Raw genomic sequence first — 19,945 nt, forward strand, 5'->3', positions numbered from 1 at the left:
CTTGGTTAGTGTTTCTATTGCTATGATCAAACGCCATGACCAAAAGCAAGTTGGGGAGGGGTGACGTATGCTTCTACACCATCACTGAAGGAAGTCAGAGTAGGAACTCAAAATAGGGCAGGAATCTGGCGGCAGAGGCTGATGCAGAGGCCATGAAGGATTACTTCTTACTGTCCTGTTCCCCATGGCTTGCTCAGCCTGCTTTCTTATAGAAACCAGGACCACCTGCCCAAGAATGGCACCACCCACAGTGGGCTAGGCCCACCCCCATCAATCACTAATTAAGACAATGCCCTACATCTAGAGCATATGAAGGCATTTTCTCAATTGAGGTTCCCTCTTTTCAGATAACTACAGTTTACATCAAATTAGCAGAAAACTAGCTCGCACAATGTCTTAGGACTCAGCAGTGTGCATGTGCACAATCAGAAATGCAAACCATGATCACCAAGATGAATATCGTAGCAGCATTGTTCTTACCAGTGCTGAAAACCATTCAAATGTGTATCATACACAGTTACTGTATAGTTATGCAAAGGAATATACCTACCAATGAAAAGGAATAAAGTACTGTAACACATACAGCATAGATAAATCCCACAAACAAACCCAAGAGTTAAGTCAGAGTTTTCAAACTCCTAGAAGTGCAGTGCGTAATCATGGTTACAAAGGGATAGGGTGAAGAGATATGGAGAATGTTGGACAAAGGATACCAATTTTCAGCTAGGAGACAAAAACAGAAGAGATTCATTGAACAACAAGATGACAGCCATCCATACTAGTGTGTTGTATACTTAAAAACTGCTTGAGAATTTTCGGTTGTTCTCACACAAGTAGATGTGAAGCAATGAATGCATCATGAGCTAGACTTAGTCATTCTACAAAGCACACTCATATCAAAACACAGTATATACAGTAGATACCTATGATTTTACTCGTTTATGAAAATAAACACAAAACAAAAGGCATAGGATATTCAAGCATGATGTGTTTCTACAAACTTCTAGTTGCTTGCTGTGTATTGTAAGGGGAATCAATTGTAAAGTACTCAAAACCACGAAGTATATAATCTGTAGGCAAGTGTTACATAATAAAAGCAACACTGACAGAAACATTAATAGACTAGACAGTGAATAGGAATCCCAGAGGAAGAAGCTGTCTGGCTCAACACAACTATTGATTCTTTTCTATCTAGCAGGTGTGCACAGAATCTACAGGGATACAAAGTACACATGAAGATTCATGTTCCCAGCTTCTGAAGGAGTTCAGCTCAGTGGAGTCTGAGAGCAAGGACTGTTCGTGAAAAGGGATCAGAATTCTTGGTTCTTTCTTTTAAAAAAGAAAAATAAATAAGTACAAGATAGACCATTGTGTGACTGGCAATATCAGAAATCGATATTGTCACTTCCCAGAAAAAAAAAAAAAAATGAGAGGAAATGGCACTGAGCTCCTTATGTAAGCACAACATCCTAGCATCAAAGTAGAGGTTGGTTTTTTTTTTTTAATTACTGTTATAGATGGCTACAGATTTAATTTTAAAAGGACCGACTTCAGAAACACCCCTCAGCAGCAGGACAGCTTCCTCACTGCTATTTAATGATAGGGTAGACTAAATTCTTCAAGAATAATATTGACTTCACAATCACTAGGTACTGTGAGCATTCACCTTAGATTATGTGAGGCACCTCTTCTAAGCAGTCTAAAAATAAAGCCTCGAAGAGTTGTACCCTGCCATACCAGCCACAGATATCAATAGTTATGGGAAGGGACTTGAGCACACACATCACCTGCCCTAGAAATCAGATACTTCCCACTTTCAACGAGAGTGTGTGACAGTGTGCCATGAGATCCATTTATCACCCTCACTAAAGCAGTGACTCTCAGGCTGTGACAACTGGAAACTGGTTAGAATTATCGATGAGTGACTCGATTTCTTTGTCTTATATGTCTTATGTTTGTGTAAGACATATAATATATATATATCATATATGTCTTATTTCCCAAAAGAAAATAAGAAGGCTCTGTGAATCGAAACATAAACATAATTTCCTATTCTCTTCTGTTGCCCATAATAAAGGTGACAGAAAATCAACAGTCATCAGCTCACCTGGTAGTTGTTGGGTTAACCCATGTGAGCAGCCAGGAGGGATTATTTCTAATCAATTAACCATACGGAAGCGGAGACAGCACCCAGCACAGACTCCTGGTAGGACAACCATGGTCCCTGCTGGGCTTTAGTTCCCCCTTCCTCTTCAGGTGCTCCCTATTAGCCTAATCCACCCCTATTAGCCTACCCACCGCTGACAGACTCAGAGAAGGCAGCAAAATGGCCAGATTTTTCTCAAGGCCACCAGGAAGCAAATATTTGCAATCTTAACCCCCCAGAGATTGCTCCCGGGGTTGCACTGCTCTGTGCATTTTCTTCCCTTTAGTTTGTCTTACTTGCATCAGAGATGAATGTCAGTAAGAAGCTAGACAAGGATGGGAAGACTCTACCTTTCCAAGGAACTGTGGCACCAACTGACAGCTCTGGGATGAAGGTCTTCTGATCAGAGAAAGACTACACACAAAAAGTAGACAGGACTCATCCCTGTGACTTAAAGTGACCCAGACTCACTTGAGTGTAACATAGAAACCTCACCAAAACAATGGTAATATTAACAGAAAATTCTTCCCAGAGGACTCTGATTTGATCTCATACATCATTCTCTCCATAGCAACCCGCGCACACAAGTTAGAACCCTCTTTCATATACATAGTTTGTTTTGTTTGGACTTTGCTTTCACCATGGAATTCTGGGCGCTTGGGGAGTGGGAAAGGCAAACAGCATTGCTATTCTGAGACATTATGCTAAGCAGGGTTTTGTGAGCTCAGTCTTAACCTGATGTGGAAAGAAAACTGGCCCATGTGGTAATTAACTTGCCAAGGTCCCACAGCAAACACATGGTGGAGCCACATTTCCCACCCAGCTCCGCCCCATCCCGACGCTGCCTTCTCCGCCGTGAGTGTATCAGCTTCACTTTATGTGTGACACGTGGGATAACAGCATCTGCATCAAGCCCGGGTTAGTGAGAACTGCAGAATCTCAAGTGCCATAGCAGCTGGCTGAGAGGGAGACAGCATTCAAGCAAGATCCCCTGGCACATCCAGTATGTGGCTGAGCACTGCTACGACACACCAGGAAAGGGAGGAAAATGTTCCTTCTACCCACAGGGCAACTGCCTCAGCCCCAGTAGGGTTATACATATTTAGCGTCAGGATTCGGCCCAGACACACTGATGCTCACACAATAACAATCAGCACATGGAGGTCTGAATACAGTTAGGTTTACCACAAAGAGGGCAATCTTGAGAGAATTCCAGGAAGCAGTAAATGACACTAAATGTCTACCACAGTCAAATCCAACAGGAGAAGCTTAGCACAAGCTGCCAGGTCATCAGACCTTCTGCTGGCTCGGGATCAGGAAGCCCAATTACAGAATTTATTTCAGAAGGGGAATCTAATAAAAACATTGGCATCTGAAGACCACAAGGCCCTGGCCACCCAGGGGTGAAGGGGCAAAATCCTTTCAATTCAGGAGGGAGGGAAAGGGGGTGTAATAAAAAATGACAGAGAACCTTAGAGCCCACAGACAAGGAGAAATGAATAAACCAGATGTGGTTTTAGTAGCAGAAGCTGACCTGAGACTATTAGTGACTGTTTAGGCGACTTTGAAAATTCTCAGCCCACCATACACTTTTAATTTTTATTGCACTGTAGCTCATATACTATTTTTTTAAAATTACCCATTTAAAGTATGCAATGCAATATTTTTCAAGAGTTATGTAACCACCATTTAATTCCAAAACATTACATCACCCCCAAAGGAAACCCCAAGTCACTTGCTGGTTCTCGGTCTCATTTCCAACACCCTGGCTTTTCTGGGTGTTTCATTAAGGAATCATGCAACATGTGACTTTTGTGCCCTGCTTTTCTTCACACAGTAGGCTCAAGGCTCATCCATATTGTAGCATGCAACTCCCCTTTCTGGCTAAAACTGTTTCGCATCATGTGGATCCACTATGTCTCATATATCCATGAGTTGATGGAGGAGGGCTCCTTTCCATCTTTCAGCTCTATGACTAACGCTGCTATGAATATTCACTCTCAAGTGTTTATTCCAACATGCTTGCACTTCCTTTGGGAATCCCTTGGGGAGGGACTCTTCTCTATGCGACCAGTATTTAATATGTGAGGGACCATCTAGCTGTTTTCCAGACTGCCTGCTATTAACCTTCTACCGATACTCCACAAACAGGACCAATTTCTCCACACATGTCTCTTCCATCACAGCCCTCCCCCCACCCCCCATGGATGGGAAGCATCTCCGTATGGTTTGAATTTACATTTCCTTGCTGACTAATGGCACTGAGCAAATTTTCACATTCTTTTTCAAAGAAATAGCTATGCAAATCCTCTTTCTACTTTTAAATTGGGTTATTAGCCTCTTTATTGTCATCTTATTGCAAGAGTTCTTCTTCCTGGCTATTTTTGAAACTCTACTGAGGAACCTTCTTCCTGGAAAGTCCTTCTCATTACCCAGCATTCTTCGATGGAGCTCTTACGGGAGCTTCGCTGTGCAAGGATGACTTTGGTCTACTCTCAGCTATCCCTCACTGAAACAGTCCTCCCCTTGGAAATCCCTCTGAGTGCTGTACCTCCTCCTACCCACAAATATCTTTCCTGCCATTGTCAGAACCTACTTGTAATCTTAAGACTTGAGAAAGCGTGCCACTGGTTTTTGAACCACCACCATAGAATCTCTTCGGCTCACTCTGTTCAAGGCACCCCTTTTGTCTTGTGTGCCTCGAAAATCATCTACAAAGAAACAAGTGCTAGTGCCCACAGTCCTTCGGTATCATACCATCAACATGAAATGTTCTGCGTCTGCAGGAGAGTAGGGCTCCATTATTCACAAGAACGTATCTCAGTCCCTCCGTGGAGACTTTCCTAGCCACAGCTTAAAGTTCTTCCTTTGCAAACCAACCAGTCATCCCTTACAGAGTTCATTATTCAATCAATACCCAGAAGATGCCCCTAACAAACCATTTCATCCAAAATAGTATTAGAGATCATATTAGAATGGTTGGCACATCCTAATTTAGTAATTCATCCCCAAAGATACACAAACCTCAACAATGGTGTGTTCTGGGAAATTCTGACTTGGATAATTATGAATGAGTACTTGTCGACAGTATTCAGTGGAATACATCTCGGTTCCTTTGATAAGGTGGTGCACATGTTTAGAGTCTCTGTGTGAGAGGAAAGTAACGGGTGCTGCTCCCCAAACTGACTTGTCCTTTAGAAGAGCAAACCTATTGGCATCCACCCCAACAGCATTTTCCCAACACATTCAGAAATTCTGAGCCAATCCAACTGCTACTCAATTCTATCAGCTAGCGAGCAATGAGAAGAAACCAGATTGTATGGGGTAACAAGGTACGTTTGCTTTGTTTTCTAATGCCATCCACTAGCAGCAGGCAACAATAAATAAATAAATAAATAAATAAATAAATAAATAAATAAATAAGAAAAGAAAAAAAGAAAAGGAAAAAAGTACGCACGGGCTCATAATACTTTTAAGCTGCCTGGTTTTCTCAAACTGGAAAATGTTGAAATGAAAAACAAACAAATGTATTTTTTAAATTGAGCTACTGCGGTGTAACCCGGAGTTTTTGTTTAAGAGCACTCTCAGGAAGGCTGAGAATGGCACTTCTGGACTTTGACTCTCTGTAACTCAACACCAACAGTGCCAACCACAGAGACATGAAATACGATAATGATTGTCTTACAATAGACTCCGTAAAGGAGCAAAGACACCAGGGAGTTGCCGCTGAGAAAAGTCAACAACAGTGACAAGAAAACCTCACACATGAAAGGGGCGGGGGGCCACGACACAGCAGCAGAAAGTAAGGGAAACACCCACAGTGTACACACCAGGTTATGGGGAGGAGCTTTAAGGCAGCCGAGTTCCTGCTTGTGCTAAGTGGGAGGAACCATCCAAAGGAGCTACTGGATCTGAAGAATGACAACCGTCCCTTCCCCGAGCGTTGATTGCAGTCAGGAAGGCAGGCTTGGGCCACATTAAGTGGTATACTTGAGTTTTGAATAGGCTTCTGATTTACTGCTAAGTTTCCCCCACTGTTAATCACTTTAATGCTTAAACAAAGCACAAATGGAAGGCTAAGATAAAGCCCATGGGTGAGCCAGGATGCCATTTGGCATAGCAACATAAGAAGTAGTGAAAGTGCTGACTGACCTCATATATCCAGATTTGGGGTGCTCATTATATAAACATTATAAACTCCCACGTCTCAGGCAGACTCCTAGTGCTTCTCTCATGCAAAGTAGTTAAAACGCAAGACCACCATCCAGCTCATAGCAAGTTATAGTAAGATCTCTTTGCACAGGTCCCTCAGTGGTGTGGGCAGCAAGGGAAAGAGTAGTTGAATCTAAACAATGCTAAAAAGCTAATTCATCCTGGCACCCTGCTGGTAGTGCATATAGCTGCACCCTGGAAGCTATAGGTCACTGTCAAGGCTACCACCTTCCAGAATGCATGAATGGCTTTGGCTAAGTCTCATCACCATGGGTCAACTGGCATGGGATGCACTTCACACTTCCAAAAGGCCAGAGCAACCTGTCTATTCAAAGAAAACATTTCTTTAAAAATCCTTCTTAAATGTGCTTTCAAGATGTGCTGTCCCATAACCACACATTTTCAGCCGTCAAGTCTGGGTGCAAACTTTCCACAAATATCCAAGAGCCTCAAAAAAGGAGCTAGAATACTTGTTGAACTTTGTATGGTTTCTTTTAGTTGTATTGGCATGTGTTATGTTGCTGCGATAAACATCATGACCAAAGGCAACTTGGAAAAGAAAGGATTTCTTTGGCTTACATGTTCCAATCACAGTGCATCACTGAGAGAAATCTAGGCAGGAACTCAAACAGGATACATGGAGGGACACTGCTTACTGGCTTGCTCACCAGGGCTTGCTTAACTTGCTTAAAGAAGCCAGGACCACCTACTCAGGGTGCCACCACCCACAGAGGGCTGAGCCCTCCCACATCAATCATAAGCAAGAGAATGTCCCACAGACTTGCCTATAGGACAACAGAAGTAACTCCTTAGTTAAGGGTCCTTCTTCTCAGGTTGGCAACCAGCCCACACACGTCTAAGGATCACCAAATCTCTACAGACTGGAGAAGAAGTACTACACAGTAAGAAAGAGCAATCTTATCTTTTTGTAAAATTACTCATTAGAAAAGCAACTAGAATCATTAAAATGAGGCAATAGAAGCTGACACATGTCTTGAAGTTCAAAGTGCTTAAAGCAACTTCCAAAAGCTCCTGGAAGAAACCCTGTCTCCACTACAGAGAACTAATTTGGAGCAGCCCCCTCTCTTTCTCCCCCTATAGAAATTAGTGATTCTATGTAGGCATGGCTGGGGAGCAGCCTTAGTGTCATCGGAAGCTAGTTAGCAATACAAACTGCCATACCTCTGCTCTAAACCTAGAGAGTCAAGAGACTGGAAGTGAAAGCCAGCAATTCATGAGTTATCAAGAACTAACACTCATATTTGGGAATCTCTGCTCTAGCTAGGCTCAGGGTATACTTCTGGGGAAGCTCGGGAGCCTCATTAAATCCTTGTTAACTGGGTGGCATGCAATCTCTCCTGTCCTTGCCACTTAAGTTGGTTTTTAATCTCACAGACTGATTTCAGCAAGGAGACTTGAGTCCTTAATTCAAGGTCACTATGAAAAGCCAAGTCAGAGCTCCATCCCAGGACTTGCTGATTTCTTCATCATCCTAGGATCACAAAAGAAGCCCTGCTGACACAGACAGTTCTGCGGGGGCCAGGACTGTGAATGGTGCTAGGGCAGGTCCCATGGTCTCCTCCATTATACCACACTGCCTCCCTCAGACAGGAAAGTGGGATTTCCCACCCATAAAAATCAAGAGAAGCCGTGCAGGTGTGTGTCAATGGCTTCTTCCACAGACCTCAGCAACTAAACCTTGTAGTGAAGACTGCACAGTCCGGGGAGACTTGATTGTTATAATCAAGAATAAGCAGAGTTTTTAAAGCTGGGCACAGTGCACAGAAACAAAACCTAAGGCCTAGATACCATCTTTGTGTTTTCTTAGCAATCTTCATCTCCCTTTACGTCATTCACTCAGGTCTCACAACAGAAAGAGATAGGGTCACCGTTATCTCCCACTTTGTCAGAAACAAAACAAACAACACAAACAAGAGCTGAAGTTCAAAGTGGTAAATAACTTGTCCATCAGGGAAAACTTGCCCTCAGGTCTGTGTGACTCGAGAACCTGTGTTGTGTAGCCACACCATGGGACCCCCACATCTGAAAACCTTCCCCAAGATGTTACAATCCCCAAGAGAAAAACGTACACCAAAATGGTTAACTCCCAAAACCCTGCCACTTTGTCAGAGTGAGTTCTCCTTTAAAAACTTAACACACATAACCAACAACCAAGGTGTTCAGCCAAGAGATGAAAGAAAAGGAGAAGGGGGGATTTAAAAGAGTGAGGTGCCTGCATAATTATTCTGTATTTCTTCCCAATGCAGCCTCCTCATCAAGGCAAACAGCTATTCACAGCCTGGGCTGAACTCCTCCACACACCTCAACCCTTTTCCCCTCCACCACACCCTGTTAGGACAGCACTGCTCTGACTGATGTGCAGGCACAATTCTAAAACTCAAAACAACAAGCGGGGGGGGGGGGGTGGACCCAGAAGGACCGTGGCCATCCTGAACATCCGTGCAATATGCATACTGCCGTTTTCAGGGCCTCGGAGTCTCCCAGAAGACCTTAGGAGACTATGAAATGAAGAAGGCATTCCTCGGTCCCTGCTCCTTCCCACAAAGTCCGGGTTGAAGAATGATAGAAACAGGAGATGGTTGTTAACGAAGTCCAAAGCAAACAAGCTCGCATGCACTCCTCCTAAAGAACGGTGTGCCATTCTAAACTCTCTAACTGACCTTTGGGTCCTGGGGTCTGTGATAATGTAAACCTGGGGAAAGTCAGAAAGAAAAAACAAGCCATCCATCTACTCCAGCTTCTCTGACCCGCCATATGGGTGAGCCGGATTCTGGCGCGCTCTGAAAGAGAATTCGGAGCCCCGAGGGAGGCCTTGGCTGAGCCCCTGACCACTTCTTAGGTTGGGGGAAGGGGCAAAAGCTAAGGGGCCCGGAAGCTAACCCCGTAAGAAGTACCAGCCTCAGTTTTGGCATCGATGATCTTCCTGGAAGATGCCAGCATTCATAGATGGGGTGATTTCGCTAATTTCAGCGGAGAGAGCTCTGGCTAGGGGCGCTGCGACCCACTGAGTTCTCCAGGAGGCAGCCCAGGGGGATCGTTCTGCCGAGCAGGCAGTGCGGACCTAAGGGCTCCACCACCAACTTTCTCACGGGAATCTGACCTGCTAGGTTCTGGCCAATGTAGCTCCCACTCCTGGTCCGGGGTTGGAGGGAGAATCAGCTACCCCGACCCCGTTCCGCGCGCACAAAGCAGCTGAGCCCTGTGTCCAGCCCCTTCTCCTGCCGCCCTCCAACTTGCCCGCGCGGCTCTCCGCGCGCCTACCCTCTCCGCCTGCCCCGCGCCGCGCATCCCAGCCCGCAGCCGCGATAGCTGCAACTGTACGCCGGGTAGCCTGGCCTCCCCACGCCAGGAACCTACCGTGCAGCCTGGCTCGTGCTCGGGCGGTGCCTAGTGCGCGGCACGCGTCCCAACCGAAGACAGGGCTCCCCCGCGGCTGCCCCGCGCGGAGATCGGGGCTGCAGACTAAGCTGGGCCGGCTCGGCTTCTGGCTGATCGCGGCTCGCCGCTCCCGCGCGGGCTCCTGCCGCTGTGCGCGAGGAGGGAGGGGTCGGGGAAACTCCTGGCAACTCCAACTCCGGGCGCCAGAGCTCCAGCTGCAGCCTCGCGCCGGCCCGCTGCCGCCGAGTGCGAGCTAGCAAAACCAACCTGCCCCCGCCGCTGCCTGTGAGCATGCCCAGTGCTGCTGTGGGCGAGCCACAACGACCTGGCCTGGGGCAAAGATCGGTAGCCCAGGGCTCCGGGGCCCCGCCACAGGCCCAGAGCCCGGGGGACAAGTGGGGGCGAGCCCTTGGGGCGCGGGTTAGCAAGTGCAAAGCGGTGAGAGTCCCATGGGTTGTGGGAAGTTTGTGGGCTGGAAAGATGGGCTGCTTCTGGGAGCCTTTGCAAGCAAGTATTTAAAAAACAACATGCTACAGGAATGTGGGCCCAGCAGGTGGGGTTTTATTCAGTCGCAAGCTTACTTGGGGTGACAAAATCCAAGAGCTAATGGGGCCTGGCAAGCCCAGTAAATGAGTGAAGCGGGAAGGAGGAAGCCAGCTTGAGGGAGCTCCGCAGGCAGAGCAACTGCTGTGCTCTAAGCGCCCAAGGCTATCGTGAAGGAAATCAGACCTGGTTTTGCTGGATTTTATTTTATAAATAAATAAGTGGTTAACATATAGGGTTTTGTTCGTTCAGAATATTCCGGTAATTGAGTCTTGCCAGAGGAAAAACAAAAGAAGAAAGAAAAAAAGAAACTAGAGTTTAGACCAAAAACCCATTGCTGGGTCCAGTGGCTGCTCAGCCAATCTGAACCAAGGAGTTTTGTGGAGAGGAGAGGTGCTGAGCGCCTGCCCACGGTGGCTTAGCAAGGCGCTGGCAAGGATCCAGGATGATTCAGACTGCCTTCAAAGTGCAAGGGGAAATAGGTTTTCCTGACAGAAGCGAGCTAGTGATAAACGCTGGATCATTCGGAGTTAACTAATGCGGAAAGTGGCTTTGAGAACAAACTTTGAGGACGCTTCCGAAGTCTAAGCACCTGGGCTCACTGCAAGGTAAACTAGACTCAGCCTAGCTGCTCAAGAGTCCCTGAAAGGCATATTACATTCTGAAACAAAAGGAAGCCCCCCCCCCCCGCCCCCGTAGTACCGGCCCTGCCTTTATTTAAAATTTTGATATTTTTATCCTTAATTTTTGTATTGATTTCTTTCCGTTTCATACTGCATTAAAACTTTAATTTGATCACCGAGTTCTTTGGCCAACCTTTCCACTTTGTGTCCCACCTCATTCTGGCCTGATCCTCCCTGGCGGAAGAGAAAGCTGCAAGATTTGGTACATGAAGAGAGCAAGGTGGGACCCCGAGCTCCTGATTGCTAGTCTGTGATGCCTGCTTTTTATTTGGTAGAATGTGTTGGAACCAGCTGAGACGCGGGAGAGGAAAAAAAGAAAATCAGTATCATCCAAAGATACCTCTTCAGGGAAGACATGTTGAGCAGTAGTTAGGAAAGTAGTTCGGAGGAGAAGAAAGGGTTGCTCGTGATATGATCGCTGTTTTATGAAAATCCGAAGCATTTCACTGATAAGGCTGTCTGCGTTCTGCTTATCTCTGGAAAGACGTGTGGTTGGGTTATCTTTTTTACCGAAAAATAATAATCGGGTTTTCTGTCACTCTCAGCCATTCCTCCATCAGTTAAGGAGAGCAAATGGCTTCTCTCCACAGCTGTATTTTCCTCAGCTTTGAATTAGAAGACAGTTCTCATTATTTATGAGAGGTTTAGAAGTGGTGTGTGGTTGTGGGTTTTTTTAATAGTGAGAGTTTAGGCAATAAGAACGCACTATCCTTGATCATCACCTATCAAATTAGACTTGACATACATTACAAAGGTTATCCAAGGTAGCAAACTTCATCCATTAGAGCAGCTTTTTTAATTTTGGGATATTGCTAATAAAACATTGGAATAAATTTTTGACTATTTCAACAAATCAGTTAATAAGATCCTCTGGTATTAGTTTCTATTGTCACCTTCACTCTTCTTCCTCACCACCTTAATGTTTATCTTTCCCCTATCCCCCCTCAGTACTGAAGGTCTAGACAAGATGGCTGCCCTCTGTACAAAGTGCCCTTTAACGAACAGTTTGCTAGTGTCTGCTTCAGAACAAACTACCCTTTATCTATTGGAAGTATTTTAAGCCCGCAGAACTCTCAAGGAGGGAAAAAAAATGCTTGAGTGTTTACACAGAAGGTTTCCAGAAGTTTTGATGAGGAGGAAGTACCTAGAGCAGGGCCTATCACATAACAGGTAGTTACAAATATTTGCAAAATAAATAAAAATTTCAATCATCAAAATCTCCCAGGCCTGTATTGTACCTCCCCTAGTTCCTAAGAATTGTTGTTTTAAAAAAAAAATAATGATGATGATGTCATCAAGAACAGGAAATAAACATTTATATAGGGAGGGGCTTACAAGAAAAATATTTTGCTAGTGTTTCATATTGTGTATGTGTGTGTTCCTGCACATTAGGGATTCGACGACCTCTTGCCTTTTGTCTCTCTGTTTCGATATTAAAATAATCACATTTAAAGTTTATATGAGTAAACAACAAATAGTGATTTTTTTTTTAAAGAACATAGTGCAAAAGAGCTTCTTACAGAGTGAAGCCTGTTCCCACCCCGTAAAAAGCTAGCATTGTCTGTTTCTTGCATATAGTTACAGAAATGGTCTGTCTTTGAAGTTTAATCTTGTAATGATAGAAACGAAAAAGACACAGTATTTCATCCAGCTGCCAAGTTAAGTACTTTTAACTTATTATTTTGAGAAAGAAGAAAAACATAAAAGTGATATTTCCTTCTTCCTTTGTGGCATAAGTAATCTCATGGTTACAAGGACACGACCTTTGTGGGTATTAAATTATATAAAAACAATAGTGTCCTAACTCACTGTGAAACCTCAACCTAAAACTCTTGTGGATTTAGATGCCTTAGGTTGTCTAAGCCAAATGGGAGGAAATGCTATCTAAATAACAAATGAATTTGAGCCTTGTGGCTTATATCTTCAATACCAGCACTAGAAAAGCAGAGACAGGGGAATTGCCATGAGTTCAAGGGTTATATAACAAGACCATATCTCAAAAGCCAATAAATAAACCAACCTGATTAAGTGATATGGTTTGTTGCAGGGCACTGATGTCATAGGACAGCATTTTAATAGATTCCCTTAAGATATAATAGTGCCATCTATGCATATGGGACTAGATTCACCTCTACATTTTTAATGTTGATATTATTTTTTCTTTATTATTATTATTTTATTTATTACAATCCAGCTGTTGCCTCTCCTCCCAGCAACTTCTTGGTCCCCACTACCTCAGTTCCTCATCCCATTCCTCCTTCCCCCTTTCTCCAAGAGGATGTTCCCCTTACCATGCCTCCTGCCTCCCTGGGGCCTCAAGTTTTTCTAGGATTAGGCATGTCCTCTCCCACTGAGGATAGACTAGGCAATCTTCTGCTATATATGTGCTGGGGGCCTCAGACCAGCTATATAGCATAGCTAGTACCTCCTCACATTTTCATTCCGAGGATGTGAATTTATATTAAGCAACAACAATTTAGGAATTTATCAATTTACCAACTTTTTAGTGGAAAATATCAAATAGCACTTTTGTTAACATAAACTCTTGAATATTTGAAATCTCACATTTCAATCTTGTTTATAACCCTCCAAATTAGTTATTGTTTTTAAAGCTAGAAGAGTCTATTTTTTAAGCTTCCAAGCTTCTTAGAATAAGGCTCCTTTTTCATATAAAAGAAATGTCAATAACCTAGTCCCAAGAGATCTATTAAATGTCTGAGCTTTATAGTGATAGCAGGTGTACGTGAGGGCAACACCGAGGAGGAAAACACCCCTCTTCCCCCACCAGTGAGAGCAGCAGCAGGACCTCAGTTGGTCCTTCAGTAGGTGAGAAGAATGCTGTCCTGTTCTGCTTCTTCTGCACTTTGCGTCCTGTACTGGCTAGTTTTGTGTCAACTTGACACAGCTGGAGTTATCACAGAAAAAGGAGCTTCAATTGAGGAAATGCCTCCACGAGATCCAACTGTAAGGCATTTTCTCAATTAGTGATCAAGGGGGAAAGGCCCCTTGTGGGTGGGATCATCTCTGGGCTGGTAGTCTTGGGTTCTATAAGAGAGCAGACTGAGCAAGCCAGGGGAAGCAAGCTAGTAAGGAACATCCCTCCATGGCCTCTGCATCAGCTCCTGCTTCCTGACCTACTTGAGTTCCAGTCCTGACTTCCTTGGTGATGAACAGCAGTATGGAAGTGTAAGCTGAATAAACCCTTTCCTCCCCAACTGCTTCTTGGTCATGATATTTGTGCAAGAATAGAAACCCTGACTAAGACATGCCCCTACCATTCCCCTGGGAATGACCCATCTTCCTCATCAGGCCTTAGTTTTTCCCATCTCACTCAGTTTGTTTGTTTTTCCTTCTCTCTAATAATCCATGAGTCTTTAGTGTACTCCAGGTGAGAACTGAATAGAATAACTTTGTTAAAGAACTTATGTTTATGTGTGGACAACTGACCACTTTCTGAAGTGATCTAAGGGTGAAAGGCCAACTTATTATTTCAAAGAAACACTCCCATAACAAGTACTCGGAGGATGGAAAGTGAGAAGAAACTGTAGCTTGAAGGCCAATGGAAGAATGATTGTTTAGCATGCACAAAGCCCTAACATTGCGCCTCTGATGCATAAAATAGGAAATACACACACATACATACATACACATACACACATACATCTACACATACATACACACACACATACACACACACCTGCACATACATAATACACACATACACACATACACACACACCTACACATACATACATACACACACATATACACACTTTACACACACACCTACACATACATACACACATCCACACACATACATACATACATACACATACATACATACACATACACACATACATATATACACACACATGATAAGAGAGAATTCTGTAAGATGAAGATAGAACACATTAAGGAAAGAAAATTTTGCCTGTCATTTTGCACTTTATAATTCTTTTCTATTTTTTTTTCCCAAAACTGTGTCTTCTCCTAAAGTTTTAGGTACTATTTTATCTTCACAATGGCTGTCTCAGAAGTTGCAGGAGCCTCTCATGCTTGTTACAGGCTGGTGGTGGCTGTTGTAGGTACATTTTACCAGTAAATTGGGAGGCGGGGGAGGGAGAAACTGCCACATCTAGTGACATCTATTTGCTTGAGTCTGGGAAAAGTTCAGAGTTCAGATAGAACTTCAGAGTTTGCTCTGTCCACAGAGTACTTAATCTTAGCTTGTAGTTTTATCTAACCATGCGTATTCTAGTTGGCTTATAATTTGTTCCCCACCATCTTTTTGACTTAATTTCCATGATACAATTGATTCTAATGTACTAACTGTATGGTTTTATGTTCTTCTGCGCATTCAAGAATTTCAGGGGACAATATTGGTTCCTAACATCAAATTTTATGAACTTCAGTTCACCATGCGGGACAATTTCTGAAAGACCTGGTGTATTTCAGCTCTGCAGTTTGTTCTCTCACACCGTAGTAGGTCTTCCACTATTCTTCAAACTTCTTCCTACTTCTCTGACTATATTACTTTATGTTCTAATCTGCATCAAAGAGTTCATAAGCCAGTGTACAGTTAAGACCAAAGTTAACTAAAGGGAGAAACAGGTCCTTTGGGAGAAGATGAAAGCAAAGCAAAATTTTATCTTGTAAAAATACTCATTTGCACTTTGAGCTTGGTTTTTCTATAATTGTAAGTATTTTAGCTATGTCTTTGCAAATAGACTTGAAGTTCCTCAAGTGCTGGGAACAAGCCTTTGTAGTCTTAGGTTGTCCCCACCCACAGCCTAGGCCAGAAAACCGTCAACAAATGACAGCTTTCGGGTGAGTCATCAAAAGCCAGAGGCAGTTAATTCCAGAGATAAGCAATCTGGTATTTAAATTCATATGTAAATGTAAAATTATCTGCAGTAAGCCTTGCAATCAAAAAGTACTCTGGGTTATGTCTAGAGTAGGAATGGTAAGCAAAAGAGAAAAAGTTGAGAGTATAGTGGAGCGGATCCAAAAAATAGCAAAGAAAGAATCTCAGGCATAGAAAGTAGCGTGCACTTCCTGGGAAGGTGTACTGACGAGTTTTATGTCTTTACACAAGCTACAGTCATCATAGAGGAGGGAGCCTTAACTGGAAAGAAAAAAAAAAAGCCTCCATTAGATGAGGCTGCAGGCAAGCTTGGAGGTTTTCTCAACTAATGATTGATGGAGGAGGATCCAGCCCATTATAGGTGGTGCCATTCCTGGGTTCTTTTCTCATATAATATGGCCCTGTGTTCTTTAAGAAAGCAGGCTGAGCAAGCCATGAGGAGCAAGCCAGTAAGCATGGCTTTTATGGCCTCCCCATCAGCTCCCAGCTCCCAGCTCCAAGGCCTTGCTTGAGCTTCTCTCCTGATTTGCTTTGATGATGACCAGGGCTGTGGGAACATAAGCCAAACAAACCCTTTCTTCCCCAAGTAGCTTTCTGTGTTTCACCATGGCAACAGGACTCTTAAAACAGAAAGTATATGGAAAGGTTGGGTAAGAGCTTCAAGGTCTTTGTTTATATTACTACCCGTGATGATTAACCTCGGTTGTCAAATCCTGGGAATGTCCGTCTGCAGGGGAGTTTCGAGATTACTGTAATGGAGGTTGAAAGACCCAGGCTGAATGCGGGCAGTAGTCCCAGACTGGGTAAAATAAACCTGGGAGAAGTGAAGGGGGGAGGAACCGTGGTTGGGTATATCATAAGAGAAAGGAATTGATTTCCATAAAAACAAAAAAAAAATAGTGAAAGTAAACTGGACACTAACATCCATCCCTTGCTGCCTCCTGGCCACAGGTGCAATGTGATTGGCCCGTTCCCATTCTTGTCACCATGGCTTCCCTGCCACAGTGGGTGAGTCCTTCGTACCGTGGGCCAAGAAAAAGTGCTTTCTTCCTGGAGTTGGCTTAGGAGCAGCTGCCATATGCAAGCCCACTGTCCTTCCTTCACTTTATAAGAGATGTCCAGGGCCTGCCCTCATGGAAAAAGGCATAGATTTTATATCAGACAGATTTGGGTTTGAGACTTGGCTCAGGTCTGTAATTTAGAATCTTGGGCAAATTTTATTCTCCTTGGGCTTCCTTACCTCTAAAATATGCATATTATTATCCACATGTAGCCTTAATGGTTAAGGGGGAGAATATATACAGTGTACTTAGCATAGTAGTTTTCACACACAAAATTCTACATGACTATTGTGACCTCAATTTCCTAACCATTTTTTGATGAGAAAAGACAGGAGGAAATCAGTGATGTATTCTGACTCTCTCAGCCAAGATGTTTTTAGGAAGCACTGGCTTGGCCACTTGCAATCTGTTGTATCAGCCAGATGCAATTGTGACGTAACAAGAAGAAGTTTACATACACAGAACAGAAAGTGTTCTTTACATACTCCACCTTTTCCTGTCCAGATGTCCCAGAGTCTCTTCCAGTTGCCATAGTGACAAAGACAAGACCAAAACATATAGATTCTGGTTAGAGTGGTTTCAGTGTACTTATTAGGCTTTGACTTAATTAAGATTTAGAAGAAATAAGGTGGCCTGAAAGAGTGGCATCTTTGACATTTTAAAAACAAATAGCTAAATGTGGCTCTCTCCAAAAGCATGTCTCCACTAACATCAGGGCTTCACACATGTTGAGCAAATGCTCAGTCACTGAGTTATCTATCTCTCACCTAATTTTATTATTATTATTATTATTATTATTATTATTATTATTTGGACAGGAAGACTTAGGAAGTAATATATAGCAGAAAAAAATAAAATACATAAAAATTACATGAACTAGCCACCTTAGCATGGGCATGGCTTGTAAAGAAACTTCAGTTGGGTAAACAAACCATGCTAGTTACTGATTCCTTTTTTTTTTTTAGTATAAATCTGTCCTGTCTCCATCATGGTGCAGAAAAGCTAGTAGACTACGAGCTAACAAAGACTCTCCTATTCTGCCAGGAAACCCAGAGTCACTAGCCACACAAAGCTACTGTCTCCCTCAGCATTTCGATGCTATAGGTTTAGGAATGACAGAACAAGGCAATCCATGCTCAGAGATGGAGGAAGAGGTCTTCATGCTGCTCAGTGCAGCAACTTCTTCTTCATTATGATCCTTGAGCCTGGCAAGGGACTGACAGTGAACGGAACCCATGCTGCCAGCACAGATGCTTCTCAGGCTGGCAGGGACTGCAAGCAGACACCCTGAACCCCCACCTCACAGGGACTGCAAGCAGACACCCTGAACCCCCACCTCACAGGGACTGCAAGCAGACACCCTGAACCCCCACCTCACAGGGACTGCAAGCAGACACCCTGAACCCCCACCTCACAGTGCTCTTGCCAAGTCTTGGAAATGTAGGGCCTAGGACATAGGTTTTTTGGTTTTGCGGTTTTTGAAGAGGGTGTTAACATACTTCTTAGAAAAGAGGAATTGGATGTTTGGGGGTGGGTGGTGGGTGGGTGGGCTGAGGAGAAGCAGAAAGAAGGGGTGGATGCAATCACACTCCATTGTACACAAGTATGCAATTCTCTTCTGGGACTGGTAACTTCAGCATAGTCTGGGGGCTTGTTAGGAATGTACTTTTCTGCCCACTGCAGATCTGCTAGACCAGAACCTGTGCTTCAACAAGCTCTCCAGGTAATTCATTTACACATGAAAGTTTAAAAAGCACTGCCCTGTAAAATCTAGTAGAGGAGGGCTGGAGAAAAACAAAAAGCACTTTAAAGGTGAAATCAATTTTCTTTGCTCTTGATGTCCTGTCTGACTCTAATCTCCAGGCCCCAACTATGTATATCTAAATCCTACCCTGTCTTCCTTTGAGCTGTCTGCAATGTCTCCGCTGTGAGAATCTGTACTGATTACATCAGCCAGAGTCCCTGTTCACTCCCACACCTGTATCTGTCTCTTCTTTGGCTAATATTATCCATGTATGCTTAGAGCAAAGATTGCTGAGACCTTCCAGGAACCTTCCAGTGTTCTCAGCAGTGGTTAGCAGTGGGCAGAGGCAGACTGGAAGAAAGAATTATTCATCAGAAAGAAGAAAGAGAGAAGAGGAAGAACTTCACAGATGAGAAAATAACTCTGGAAAGTTTAGTCCTACAGCAGACTGGAGCCTGCTGGATATAGGCCCTGAAGCACCACGTCATGTTGGTTCCAGAAGAGCCCTGGCACACTTGAGGGCAGGGGCCACTTCAGCTTTCCGGAGGCTACCTGAAACTGACAATTCAAATCACCCTATCACACCCACAGAACAAGATCTTGCTCAAAGCTAACTTCTTTCTAGAAACTGAATTAAGTCTGTTTGCTAAGGCCTTGACCCTGATTTGAGCATGCTGTAGGCTCTAAAATGATTGCCTCTTTGTTAATGTCTATTCCCCACTGAGAGTTACTTATTTTTCTAAACAAGAATATACTTTAAAAGCAATCCTCTTTTCAGAGTCTGGCATTTTCATAAAGTTATTTAAAAAAAAAAAACTCCTTGAAATTCGTAATCCACTTACTGGTAATGCATCTTTTCGTAAAGAAAGTGAGTTTCTGGCTGTCACTCATAAGTTGAAAAAAAACTCTTCACTTTATTACTTTCATTGATAAATGAGTCAATTAAAAATTTTGACCCTAGATCAGATTTAAGACGTCATACTTACAATAAACATCTTTTAACTGACATCTTGGGGTCACTGTAATCTCAATGCATATAAAATAATGTGGAAAGTGTAAATGAAAAATTAGACTTCAATAGAGTCAACACTATTGCAAATCATAAAAAGAGTCTATGAGGCCAGAGATGAACTTCAGGATGGAAACTTGGCTTCACGAGAGTAGATATATTTTCTTTCCTAGGCATTTAAGAAGTATGGCCCAGCCAGTGTCTGTGTCCTGTGTCTTTATGTCTTTGTATTGGAGGCGGAGGCAAGGGGATCACTTGAATCTAGCTTTGGAAACAGAGGGAGAC

At 43.5% G+C, this 19,945-nt stretch overlaps 1 protein-coding gene across 3 annotated transcripts in view; it reads right to left on the reverse strand.

Moving 5' to 3' along the window:
• Window positions 1–10,660, reverse strand: part of Stxbp6 (syntaxin binding protein 6 (amisyn)) — a 222,635-nt gene extending 211,975 nt beyond the window's left edge. Inside the window, exon 1 of one of the 3 annotated variants that reach the window (XM_030246645.1) lies at window positions 9,737–10,660. The gene's annotated coding sequence lies outside the window, so the exon portion shown is untranslated. Of the gene's footprint in view, window positions 1–9,479; window positions 9,667–9,736 lie in introns of those variants that run through there. The other 2 variants (XM_006515667.4, NM_144552.3) reach the window with 2 other exon arrangements.
• Window positions 10,661–19,945: the final 9,285 nt, after the last annotated feature.

Source organism: Mus musculus, chromosome 12 (assembly GCF_000001635.26).
Source record: "Mus musculus strain C57BL/6J chromosome 12, GRCm38.p6 C57BL/6J".
In the NCBI taxonomy this organism is placed as follows: Eukaryota; Metazoa; Chordata; class Mammalia; order Rodentia; family Muridae; genus Mus; species Mus musculus.